Here is a 14,747-nt window from a genome sequence, read left to right as displayed (position 1 = left end):
AAACATAATATATAAATTTATCTTGTTATTCAAATTTTTTGTTACTTAACTTATGTATTTAGAAAATTTATAATATTATTTATATAATTGACATAAAATCTTATAAATTGAAATTTTATTAATATGTATCAAAAGAAGAGAGTAACGTATTGATATAATATCAAAGGATACTGATTATTTAAATAACGAATACGTCATATATTGTTTGTGTAACGAAGTTCACTTGGCCATCTAGTTTAAAATAACATTTTCAATAGAAAGTTTATATGCTTTTTTTTTTTTTTCTTTAATTATTAAAAAAATAAATTGAAATTTAATTCAATCAAATTTTATAATAATTTTAAAAAAATTTTTCCTTTTAAAAAATATTTTGTGATGTTGTGATAATATGTATTAATACAAGTGCATCCTGATACTTTTATCTCTAGTAAAGGTATGAGTATCATGAACAGTTTTGTTATCTAATGATATTATTTTGATAATATTTTGTGTATATTCTTATAATATTTTGTCTAAATATCATCATAATACAATATTATTTTGATAATATTTTATGAATATTCTTATAATATGTTACCTAAATGTCATCATAATATGATGAATTATTTCCATAATAACATATAAAAAAAGAAAAAAAAAAAAGAATCATTAATTTATAATTATTTAAATTGATTCTTTAAAAAAATATTATAATATATTATTTATAAAAATAATTTTTACTCTTATTTTAAATAAATTTGTGGCCTTTTATTAAAAGGCCTATGATCGATGTATTATTATTATAAAAATTAATGCAATGTTTTTAATTTATGCTTTCTTTTCAGTTTTCTTTGGTAATAACACTGCTTGAATGTTTGGTAATACACCACCTTGAGCAATTGTTACACCAGATAATAATTTATTTAATTCTTCATCATTACGAATTGCCAATTGTAAATGACGTGGAATGATACGTGTTTTTTTGTTATCACGGGCAGCATTACCAGCTAACTCGAGAACTTCTGCAGCCAAATATTCCATAACAGCAGCCAAATATACTGGGGCACCAGCACCTACTCGTTCAGCATAATTTCCTTTTCGTAATAATCTGTGAATTCTTCCAACAGGAAATTGTAATCCTGCTCGGCTTGATCTTGACTTTGCCTTTCCCTTTACTTTACCACCTTTACCTCGTCCAGACATAGCGAATAAATTTATTTAATTAATACTTTTTTTTGTAAATATAATCACACAGATGTGTACGTTACGGGGATTGTAACATAAATGTTTAAAATGTTATTTGGGTATTTTAATTTATAATATTTATAAAATATAAAACTTTAAAAATAAACCAATCACCTTATAGTATTATTTTCAGCCAATCAGAGAGTAGTATTCATTTTTATTGTTATATCCATCTTCGCGTATATAATACGCTAGTTGTATACACGACACGCTCATACATATACTGACTGGTGTTCTGTAACTATCTGTGTATATTAATTGTTTGTAACAATGCCACCAAAAACAAGTGGAAAAGCAGCAAAAAAAGCTGGCAAAGCTCAAAAAAATATATCAAAGAGTGATAAGAAAAAGAAGAGGAAGCGCAAGGAATCATATGCAATTTACATTTACAAAGTATTAAAACAAGTGCATCCTGATACTGGTATCTCTAGTAAAGCTATGAGTATCATGAACAGTTTTGTTAATGATATTTTTGAACGTATTGCTGCTGAAGCATCACGTTTAGCACATTATAATAAACGTTCAACAATCACAAGTCGGGAAATTCAAACCGCAGTTCGATTATTATTACCTGGTGAATTGGCAAAGCACGCTGTTAGTGAAGGTACTAAAGCTGTTACAAAATATACAAGTTCAAAATAAATAAATCGAAAATATTATTTAATTGATAACATAAAAATACATCAACATATAAAAATGGCTCTCTTTTTAAGAGAGCCATCAAATTTTTTAAATAAGAGTAAATTATTTTTATATATACAAAAAAATAAAATAAACAATTATTAATATCATATTTAATATAAAATTTTATATATTAATAGCTTGAATATATCTATTATTAGTATATCAATATTATTAATTTTAAATATAATAAAGGATATCGCGGAATATATATCGTAAATCAGTGTAATGCAAATGCATTACATTACCTTTATTATTTTCATTTTACATTTACTACTTGTTTATGTACGCTTATAATTATTAGAAAAATATTTTTAATAATTTTAAAAAATAAATGAAATAATAAAAATTTAATAATAAATTATTTATTGAAAGTATAAAAAATGGTATAGCAAAATCTTTATTTTCTTTGATTAAGGCGAAATGTTTTATTAGTTATAAATTCGATAATCTCCTATCGATACTTGTTACTCTTAACTTGTATATATAAAAAATATAATAGTATATTAATTTATAATAAAATTTTTTCAAAAATTCAATAAGTTATTGTAAAATAAAATAGATAATATACAAATTATAAGTTATTATTGCAGATATATTACAATAAAAAAAAAAAAATAAATAAAAATATTTGGTAATGTATGTTATAAACAAAATAATTTGTTGTAAACAAATTATATAATATGTTATATTTATTAACAAATTTATTTACTCTTATATAAATAAAATTAGTGGCTTCCCAAAAAGGAAAGCCTGTTTAAATTTATCGGATGTATTAAATATTCTTTAATAAATTTACTAAATATTTTAAGTAAATTATTATATTTTCTTAACCTCCAAAACCATACAAAGTACGACCTTGTCGTTTTAATGCATATACAACATCCATAGCTGTAACTGTTTTACGTTTTGCGTGTTCAGTATATGTAACAGCATCCCGAATAACATTTTCAAGGAATACTTTAAGTACACCACGTGTTTCTTCATAAATTAAACCAGAGATACGTTTTACTCCACCTCGTCGTGCTAAACGACGAATTGCAGGTTTTGTAATACCTTGGATATTATCACGCAAAACTTTTCTATGACGTTTTGCACCCCCTTTTCCAAGACCCTTTCCACCTTTTCCTCTGCCAGTCATTTTAATAAAAAATTATTTACAATATTTTAACGAACGGATAACACGTGTGTTAACCTCACAAGTATTGTAATGTATGTGAGCGCCGGTACAATTGTGCCTTTTTATATAAAGCATTAAAGATTTTTTAAGCCACGCCTATACAATTTGATTAGTCCATACTCTGATAGCTATCCAATAGGATATGACAACAAAAATTTTGAAATTTCATATAAATATAAATACAACACATTTATTTCGCATTTAAACATTTGACTTTGTAGTATCAAATTGTCGAATATAATTTTTAAAATTGTGTGTTTTTTTGTAAAAACATTATTATTTGAAAATGGCTAGAACCAAGCAAACTGCACGTAAATCAACTGGTGGTAAAGCACCAAGAAAACAATTAGCAACGAAAGCTGCACGTAAAAGTGCACCAGCAACTGGTGGAGTAAAAAAACCACACAGATATCGTCCTGGTACAGTAGCTTTACGAGAAATTCGTCGTTATCAAAAAAGTACTGAATTGTTAATTCGTAAATTACCATTCCAACGTTTAGTACGTGAAATTGCACAAGATTTTAAAACCGATTTACGTTTCCAAAGTTCAGCTGTTATGGCATTACAAGAAGCTAGTGAAGCCTATTTAGTAGGTTTATTTGAAGATACCAATTTATGCGCAATTCATGCAAAGCGTGTTACAATTATGCCTAAGGATATACAATTGGCAAGACGTATTCGTGGAGAACGTGCATAAGCGTTTTAAATGACAATTTAAAAAAAAAAAAACAAATAAGAAATATTTTCGGTCCTATATATAGGACCAACATATATTATTAAATAAGAGTATATTATTTTTATTAAAAAATATATATATATATATATATATATAAATTATTGAAATAAAATTAAACATTATTAAAATTTTGTTATAATTATAAGCGATTGCTATTTCTAAAAATAAATAAATTTCATAAAATTTATATTATTTTATATTCATTTGAAATATTAAAAAAACTTCTCGCTTTAAAGTAACCATGATATGAGTTATAAATGCAATAAAATTTTATACAAAAAATAATATTTATTTGTTGACGAATAATATAAAAGGTTTACATTTCTAAATAACATATATTTATATATGGTGTGTAAAAAAAAAGAAAAGAAGAAAAATAATATATATTTTTAATATAAAAAGGCAACCGCACACAGTGTTCCCAAGCGGTCACCCATCCAAGTACTGACTGTGCCCAATGTTGCTTAACTTCGGTGATCGGACGAGAACCAAATTCAAATTCAAATTCAAAAACAGTTTATTAATCAACATTTAAAAATACAATACATTACATACATAACATATATTACAAAACTTTTATTTACTATTATAGGTTATTAGCCTTAAAAGGCTTTCATCCTAACTTATTTTTCTTTCATGCAGATTGCTGTGTCGCAATTATGCTTATGATATTTAATTTATTTGTTTGAGCAGGTATATGTTAAGTTAATTTTTGTTGATATGCTCTTTACAGGAAAATTTTTAAAAACCTGTTTTATGTTTTAGGCAATAGCTGTGGCAAACTTATATTGCCCATTGCCTATGTGTTTTTGCATGTAAAATTAGATTTAAAAAGAAAAGAAAAAAAAGAAAAAATTTAATGCCTTGCGTGGGACTTGAACGCCTGCTTTCGGAGTGCCAGTCGGGAACGCTGGCACGACGCCACAGGCTCTTGTAAGGAATGGGTATTTTATCTTTATTATTTACTGTAAAATATTTTGTTATACATTATTTAAATATTTTGTATATATTTGTTTGTGTTTTTTGGTTAGTGAGTTTGACTTCACCATATTTTTGGTTAAGTAGCTGTTTTTAATCAACTTAGTGTAGAAAGAATGCGTTACATGTTTGGTATAGTCTTTGATTGTCGGTATGTCTGTCTCTCTATGTATGTCTTGTATTCTAGCGTATCTATCTTTGTTTAGTGTAAGTCGGAGGCATTTGTTCTGTATACGTTGCAGTCTTAGATATGTCGTGTCTGAAACGCTGTTCCACACAGGGGCTCCGTAGGTTATAGTTGGTCTTATTATTGCAGTGTATAACATTTTTTTATTTTTGGTGCTGAGTTTGCTGTATTTGTTCAGGAGTGGGTAAAGTTGTCGTATACACCCATTTCCTTTACTGATCAGGTGGTTGATATGTGGGACAAACGATAATGTTTTGTCAAGGTACACACCTAGGTACTTTACTTTGTGCTTGGCAGGGACTATGGCTACGCCGTCTACCTTAAGTGGATCGTAGATTTTGATATTTGTAAATTTTTTGCTAAAAATTATATGTTCAGTTTTGTTGTTATTTATTTTGATTTTCCAGTCCCTGGCAAACTTCAGTATCATATCCAGGTGTATTTGTAGTTGTTTTGTTGCCACCTGAGCATTAAAGGAGTGGGCGTACACGGCAGTGTCATCCGCGTATATCGCAGTTTTTGTTTTGGCAAATTTTGGGATATCATTAATAAAGTAGGTGAACAATATGGGCCCAAGTACCGATCCTTGTGGCACACCTGCTTTTGGGTGTCGGAGTTCCGATGTGCTGTTGTTTATTTTTACATAGAATCCCCTTCCTCTGAGGTAACTGTCCAGTAGTGCTATTAGCCATCTTGGGAAGTCATAATTTATTAGTTTGTAAATCAGTCCATCAATATATACCGTGTCAAAGGCTTTCTCAATATCCAGAAGGGCCATGGCCGTGACGTTACTTTTGTTAAAATTTTGTATTATGTCACTTGCTATTCTGGCAACTTGCATGCAAGTGCCATGACCACTTCTGAATCCGAATTGTTCGTGTATTATTATATTTTTGGACTGACTTATCTTGTTTATTCTTTCCAAAATGACTTTTTCCGCTATCTTGGACAGCGTGCTCAGGAGGCTTATTGGTCTGTAATTTTTGGGATTACTATGATCCTTGTTAGGTTTCGGTACTGGGATCACTATTGCCGTTCTCCAGGACTCAGGGAAGTATCCTATCCTCAGGATTGCATTTATTATGTACTGAAGTTGTACTATAGCTTTGGTGGTCAAGTTTTTGATTATTTTGGTGTCTATCCCGTCTTGTCCTGGGGCTTTGTTATTTGGGAGGGTTTTAATTATGTTTTTAATTTCTTGGGGGGTTGTGAGCTTTATTTTGGTGTTGTTTTGTGGTGTTTGTGTGGTATGAAAGAATTCATGTATTCTTCGTTTTATGTCCTCTTCTAGTGGAGTAGTCTGTTCGTTAGTCTGGATCTCCTCTAAAGTTTCACTTATTATGTCAGCTTTGTCTTTGTCCGTCATGTAATTATTATCGTTCGTGGTGATTGTGGGGATTTGTTGTCTCGGTTTTTTAAACGTCTTCGTTATTCGCCACATTGTTCTGTCACCGGGTCGTAAGTCCGTTAGTGTTTTTTCCCACTGTTCATTGATCTTGTTTTTAATGTTCCTCCTGATCATTTTCGTGATTTTGTTTATATCTGCTTTGAGGCCTGGTATAAATCTTTTTTGGTACAGTTTCCTCATCGCATTTTTATATTTGATTAAGTTTTTTGTGTTGTCATCAGGGAGATACCTGTTATCAACTATCACGACCCGTCGGCTGTGAGCTTTTTGGACTTGTTGCACCCCTTTTGTGAAGTTATCTATTTCCTGATCAACTTCTTGGGCATTGTTTATTTTATTATTGATTTTTATTGTTGAATTTAATTTTTTTTCTAAACTCTGCCCAATCGGTTGATTTATAGGAAGTGACAATGTGTTTGGTGTTGTCTTTATTTAAGTTTGTAATATTAAATATTACCGGGTTGTGGTCTGATGATAACTCTGGTATTGAGGTTGGGTGCGTGATGTTGTTAACATTTTTATTAATCACAAGATCAATGAAGGTGGGTGTCATTCCGTTAGTTGGAAAATGTGTGGGGTTGTCTGTGTGTTGGATGACGATGTTGTTGTCGTTAGTGAATTTATGTAATGTTCGTCCGTTTGTGTTTGATACATGATTCTTCCATGCCGTATGGCGAGCATTAAGATCACCTATTACTAATATTTTGTTACCCATCCTGAACAATTTTGCTAGATCCTCCATGGGGAACTTGTTAGCGGGAGTGTTATACACTGCAATAATTTTTATATTATTTAATAGTTCGATTCCGACGCATTCTATGGATACGGAACCATTGATTTCAAATGTGCGAAACGGAATGCTATTTTTTATTATTATTGCTACACCTCCGCCTTGTGTTGTTCTATCTTTCCTAATTATATTAAAATTTCTAATTTTTATTTTATGTTCTCCTGATAATTTGGTTTCATTTATCATCATAATGTCCACCTTTTGTTCTCTGATGAACGATCTAAGTTCGCCAAGGTTTTGGCGTAGCCCATTAGCATTCCATGTCGCACATTTTACGGCGGACATTGGCTAAAATTTTTTGTGCAAAAGTTGTTGAAAACCATGAATTTCTCTAATTCGTTTTTGCATTTCATAAGGTCATGGTTTAGGTCTTTTACATATTTTAGCATTCTTTCTACATCTATTAATTTGTTTAATGTGTCAAACTCACTTACCAAATTGTTTATGTTAGTAGTAGTAGATATGGATGTTGTTTGTGTTGGTGCTTGGCTGTGTACATGAGCGTACACTTGGGTGGGTCTATCATTTTGAGTGAATGGGTTTCTCATTGCCCAGGGATTTGTTGGAGGTAGTGGTGCTGTCACGAATTTTTGTTGATTTCTTACAGGGACCGTGTTTGTTTTTCTTCTCCTTTCTATCTGCTCGATTTTGTTGATATAAATTCGGCATTCTGTAGAGTTTGCCGGGTGGTTATTTTCACAGTTTGCACATTTTAAAAGTTTTTTATTTTCTTCCGTGTTTTCTTTTATTGTACAGTCACGGCTCCAGTGAGGTCCTGCGCATTTTAGGCACTTTGGGTTCATTCTACAGTTCGTAGTGGCATGTGACCAGGCCTGACATCTGTGACACTGGATAATTAGTTTGGCGTTCCTGTGCCTTTCCCAGGTAATTTTTACGTTGTACACATATTTAACTTCTTGGGTTAGTTGTTTTAGGGACGTGCTTTGTCCGGTGATCACAAGATATAGAGATCTGTAGGAGGATCTCATTGGATATACTTTAATAATGTTTGTTTTGAGGCATTTCTCTATGTCTTGCTTAATTTCCTCTTCGTCGATTCCTCTTGGTAGCCCGACCAATACGAAGGCGTGGTGTTTTTCTGTCCTTTCCGTGTATGTATGGAACTCCATGTTTTCGTTGTCTAGAATTTTGACGTAGTTTTTATATTCATTTGAGTCATGGATGAATAGATTCGTTTTTTTGAACGTGTATTTCACATGGAATCCCTTTTTCACATGTTCCTTTATTTGCTCCATGAACTCCTTATGGTTATTTGGAGTGCTGTGTATAACAATTGGAGGTGGTTTATTCTTACCTCCTTGTGTCCTTTCTGTGTTTTTGTCATTTTCATTAATTTCTTTTGGGTCTGTGCCTTCTTGTTCCACATCTTCCTCTGTTTGACCTTCTTCAGTGGTTAGGGGATTAAATCTGTTTTTTGTGGGCACTTGCACTTGCACTTCTGTTTGTTTTTTGAAAATGTTTTGTATATTGTTTTTGTTTTGGTTTTCCATTCTTGGAGGCACTGCACTTGTGTTCTCGCTATTTTCACTAACTATTTTTTCTATTTTGTTGGCTTCTTCTTCGGTGCTTTGTTGTATTCCGACGTCATCGGGTTGCACTTTTAAAATTTTAGTGATAGCAGGGGAGCGACTAGGTCGCCCCCTTTTTTTTTGTTTGGCTACGCCCGTCACTTATTTTATAGTTTGTTTTTATACTTTTTTATATTTGATTTAACTTGTTCTGTAGGTGTGTGTATGAAATTGTTTTCGCTTTGAATGTAATTATACAATAATTTGCTTCAACAATTCACTGTACTGTACGGTATGAACGCTGTACAGATAATGGACGAGAACCGGTGTTTTCAACGTGGTATGGCTGTTGCCAGTAATAAATGAAAATTTTTACAAATATATATTTTTCATAAATATCATTAATATTAAAGTATATTATTAAAATTTTCAATGAAGTAATCAATTTAAATATATACTTATTTATTATACCATATATTTTAAATAAAAATGCAACCGCACACAGTATTCTCAAGTGGCCACCCATCCGTGGTACTGACTGTGGCAAATGTTTCTAAACTATTATTTTATAAAATATTTATACAAAAAATAATTTACTCTTATCAAATATTAATTTGTGGCCTGTATTAAGGCCTATGTTATTTTCATTTTTTAGCAAAAATAATGAAATATTTCAATATATTATTAAAGTAACAGATCATTTCTTTTTTTTTTTTTTTTTTTTTTTTTTTTTTTTTTTTTTTTTTTTTTTTTTTTGGTGCTGCTTTTTTAATTTTTGTAGGAGATGATTTGGCAACAGAAGCTTTCTTAGCTTTTGGTGCTTTCGGTTTACGAGCAGGGCTACTTTTGGCAGCGGATTTTGTACTTTTTGCTGGTTTTGCTTTAACTGGTGCTTTTTTTGATGCCGCTGATGATTTTGCAGTAACTTTTTTAGCAGCAGTTGATGATGATGGAGTCGCTTTTTTTGCTTTAGGCTTTTTGGCTGCCAATGATGTAGTTGTGGCTTTCTTTTCTTTTGGTGCCCGTTTACTTTTAGCACTCTTTGCTGAACCTTTTGCTCCACTTTCTTTTTTGGATACTTTTGATTTAGCTGAAGAATTAGATGAAGCGGAAGCAGCCAATTTGAATGAACCAGATGCACCTTTACCTTTAGTTTGTACCAAGGCTCCCTCAGTTACAGCAGCTTTTAAATATTTTTTAATAAATGGTGAAATTTTATCAGAATCCACTTTATAATTTGCAGCTAAATATTTTTTAATTGCTTGTAATGATGAACCACCACGTTCTTTTAAATTTTTAATTGCGTTAACAACCATTTCTGATGTACGTGGATGTGTTGGTTTTGAATGTTGTTTTGTACGTTTAGCACCAGAAGCTGTTGCTTTTTTTGTTGGTGTTGTAGAAGCAGCAGTAACCGCAGTTGCTGCAACAGCTGTAGAATTTTCTTCGGCCATATTTTTTTACTTTATAAAAATAATGTATTTATTATAAATATTTAAATGATAAAATATAATAATTCTATCAAATAAAAAATAAAGGTTTTCAATTATATCATTATTCACAATAATATAAGTCCCTATGTAAGTCAAAGTACCATGTAGAAAACACATAAAAATTAAATAGTATTTCTAATTTACTGTCGTAGTAAACATGATTTATTTTTTCAATTTCTATAATATATAAAATAATAAATTATAAATTTAATAATAATATTTATTTTATAAATTAAAATATATTTAATTTTTTTATTAACAATTATTAATAAACATAGTTTAATATTAATTATTTCAATCATACAAAACAATAATATTTTTAAGGTAAACTTAAAAAGTATATATTTTTATTTTTTATTTAATATCGATTTATTATAAATTATTAGTATATAAATAATTAAAAAATTTAATATATAAATATATATATTATAGTATAAGATTTCATTTTTAGAAAAACTTTTTTTGTCAATAATGAAAACGTATTATTATGAAATGTGTTAATCGAACATTGACAAAATATATTTCATTAGAAAATACTTTTATTTATGCATTAATATCAATAATTAACTATTAAATTAATTTTTTCATAATTATATAAAGAAATTTTATACTGATATAAGTATTTATATATTATAATATTTATTTTAAATATAAAAAAATTTATGACAAAATATATTATTAGAGTATTTGTTGAGATTAATATAAGATTATTTTAAATAAGAATTAATTTATATAATTATTAAAATATTATTAATTTTATGTTATGTAATTTTAATAAAAATAAATAATAATAATAATAAATATACAAATTTTTTAACAATTTAAATTTTATATGATCTAAATAATTTTGTTAAGTACGATATGAGAAATCATTGTAAGCTTCGTTAAGAAACTTTGTAATATAAAATAATAATAATAATATTAAATATATAAATAAATAAAATAAATTTGATATATATTTTTAGTTCATTCTGTGTATAAATCAAAGGATACCGAATAATTGGTAACGGATGCGATATATTATAGTATCGAGTATTAAAACATAATATATAAATTTATCTTGTTATTCAAATTTTTTGTTACTTAACTTATGTATTTAGAAAATTTATAATATTATTTATATAATTGACATAAAATCTTATAAATTGAAATTTTATTAATATGTATCAAAAGAAGAGAGTAACGTATTGATATAATATCAAAGGATACTGATTATTTAAATAACGAATACGTCATATATTGTTTGTGTAACGAAGTTCACTTGGCCATCTAGTTTAAAATAACATTTTCAATAGAAAGTTTATATGATTTTTTTTTTTTTTTCTTTAATTATTAAAAAAATAAATTGAAATTTAATTCAATCAAATTTTATAATAATTTTAAAAAAATTTTTCCTTTTAAAAAATATTTTGTGATGTTGTGATAATATGTATTAATACAAGTGCATCCTGATACTTTTATCTCTAGTAAAGGTATGAGTATCATGAACAGTTTTGTTATCTAATGATATTATTTTGATAATATTTTGTGTATATTCTTATAATATTTTGTCTAAATATCATCATAATACAATATTATTTTGATAATATTTTATGAATATTCTTATAATATGTTACCTAAATGTCATCATAATATGATGAATTATTTCCATAATAACATATAAAAAAAGAAAAAAAAAAAAGAATCATTAATTTATAATTATTTAAATTGATTCTTTAAAAAAATATTATAATATATTATTTATAAAAATAATTTTTACTCTTATTTTAAATAAATTTGTGGCCTTTTATTAAAAGGCCTATGATCGATGTATTATTATTATAAAAATTAATGCAATGTTTTTAATTTATGCTTTCTTTTCAGTTTTCTTTGGTAATAACACTGCTTGAATGTTTGGTAATACACCACCTTGAGCAATTGTTACACCAGATAATAATTTATTTAATTCTTCATCATTACGAATTGCCAATTGTAAATGACGTGGAATGATACGTGTTTTTTTGTTATCACGGGCAGCATTACCAGCTAACTCGAGAACTTCTGCAGCCAAATATTCCATAACAGCAGCCAAATATACTGGGGCACCAGCACCTACTCGTTCAGCATAATTTCCTTTTCGTAATAATCTGTGAATTCTTCCAACAGGAAATTGTAATCCTGCTCGGCTTGATCTTGACTTTGCCTTTCCCTTTACTTTACCACCTTTACCTCGTCCAGACATAGCGAATAAATTTATTTAATTAATACTTTTTTTTGTAAATATAATCACACAGATGTGTACGTTACGGGGATTGTAACATAAATGTTTAAAATGTTATTTGGGTATTTTAATTTATAATATTTATAAAATATAAAACTTTAAAAATAAACCAATCACCTTATAGTATTATTTTCAGCCAATCAGAGAGTAGTATTCATTTTTATTGTTATATCCATCTTCGCGTATATAATACGCTAGTTGTATACACGACACGCTCATACATATACTGACTGGTGTTCTGTAACTATCTGTGTATATTAATTGTTTGTAACAATGCCACCAAAAACAAGTGGAAAAGCAGCAAAAAAAGCTGGCAAAGCTCAAAAAAATATATCAAAGAGTGATAAGAAAAAGAAGAGGAAGCGCAAGGAATCATATGCAATTTACATTTACAAAGTATTAAAACAAGTGCATCCTGATACTGGTATCTCTAGTAAAGCTATGAGTATCATGAACAGTTTTGTTAATGATATTTTTGAACGTATTGCTGCTGAAGCATCACGTTTAGCACATTATAATAAACGTTCAACAATCACAAGTCGGGAAATTCAAACCGCAGTTCGATTATTATTACCTGGTGAATTGGCAAAGCACGCTGTTAGTGAAGGTACTAAAGCTGTTACAAAATATACAAGTTCAAAATAAATAAATCGAAAATATTATTTAATTGATAACATAAAAATACATCAACATATAAAAACGGCTCTCTTTTTAAGAGAGCCATCAAATTTTTTAAATAAGAGTAAATTATTTTTATATATACAAAAAAATAAAATAAACAATTATTAATATCATATTTAATATAAAATTTTATATATTAATAGCTTGAATATATCTATTATTAGTATATCAATATTATTAATTTTAAATATAATAAAGGATATCGCGGAATATATATCGTAAATCAGTGTAATGCAAATGCATTACATTACCTTTATTATTTTCATTTTACATTTACTACTTGTTTATGTACGCTTATAATTATTAGAAAAATATTTTTAATAATTTTAAAAAATAAATGAAATAATAAAAATTTAATAATAAATTATTTATTGAAAGTATAAAAAATGGTATAGCAAAATCTTTATTTTCTTTGATTAAGGCGAAATGTTTTATTAGTTATAAATTCGATAATCTCCTATCGATACTTGTTACTCTTAACTTGTATATATAAAAAATATAATAGTATATTAATTTATAATAAAATTTTTTCAAAAATTCAATAAGTTATTGTAAAATAAAATAGATAATATACAAATTATAAGTTATTATTGCAGATATATTACAATAAAAAAAAAAAATAAATAAAAATATTTGGTAATGTATGTTATAAACAAAATAATTTGTTGTAAACAAATTATATAATATGTTATATTTATTAACAAATTTATTTACTCTTATATAAATAAAATTAGTGGCTTCCCAAAAAGGAAAGCCTGTTTAAATTTATCGGATGTATTAAATATTCTTTAATAAATTTACTAAATATTTTAAGTAAATTATTATATTTTCTTAACCTCCAAAACCATACAAAGTACGACCTTGTCGTTTTAATGCATATACAACATCCATAGCTGTAACTGTTTTACGTTTTGCGTGTTCAGTATATGTAACAGCATCCCGAATAACATTTTCAAGGAATACTTTAAGTACACCACGTGTTTCTTCATAAATTAAACCAGAGATACGTTTTACTCCACCTCGTCGTGCTAAACGACGAATTGCAGGTTTTGTAATACCTTGGATATTATCACGCAAAACTTTTCTATGACGTTTTGCACCCCCTTTTCCAAGACCCTTTCCACCTTTTCCTCTGCCAGTCATTTTAATAAAAAATTATTTACAATATTTTAACGAACGGATAACACGTGTGTTAACCTCACAAGTATTGTAATGTATGTGAGCGCCGGTACAATTGTGCCTTTTTATATAAAGCATTAAAGATTTTTTAAGCCACGCCTATACAATTTGATTAGTCCATACTCTGATAGCTATCCAATAGGATATGACAACAAAAATTTTGAAATTTCATATAAATATAAATACAACACATTTATTTCGCATTTAAACATTTGACTTTGTAGTATCAAATTGTCGAATATAATTTTTAAAATTGTGTGTTTTTTTGTAAAAACATTATTATTTGAAAATGGCTAGAACCAAGCAAACTGCACGTAAATCAACTGGTGGTAAAGCACCAAGAAAACAATTAGCAACGAAAGCTGCACGTAAAAGTGCACCAGCAACTGGTGGAGTAAAAAAACCACACAGATATCGTCCT

This window comes from Chrysoperla carnea, assembly GCF_905475395.1.
Source record: "Chrysoperla carnea chromosome X unlocalized genomic scaffold, inChrCarn1.1 SUPER_X_unloc_2, whole genome shotgun sequence".
Taxonomy (NCBI): domain Eukaryota; kingdom Metazoa; phylum Arthropoda; class Insecta; order Neuroptera; family Chrysopidae; genus Chrysoperla; species Chrysoperla carnea.
This window is presented reverse-complemented; position numbering follows the sequence as displayed.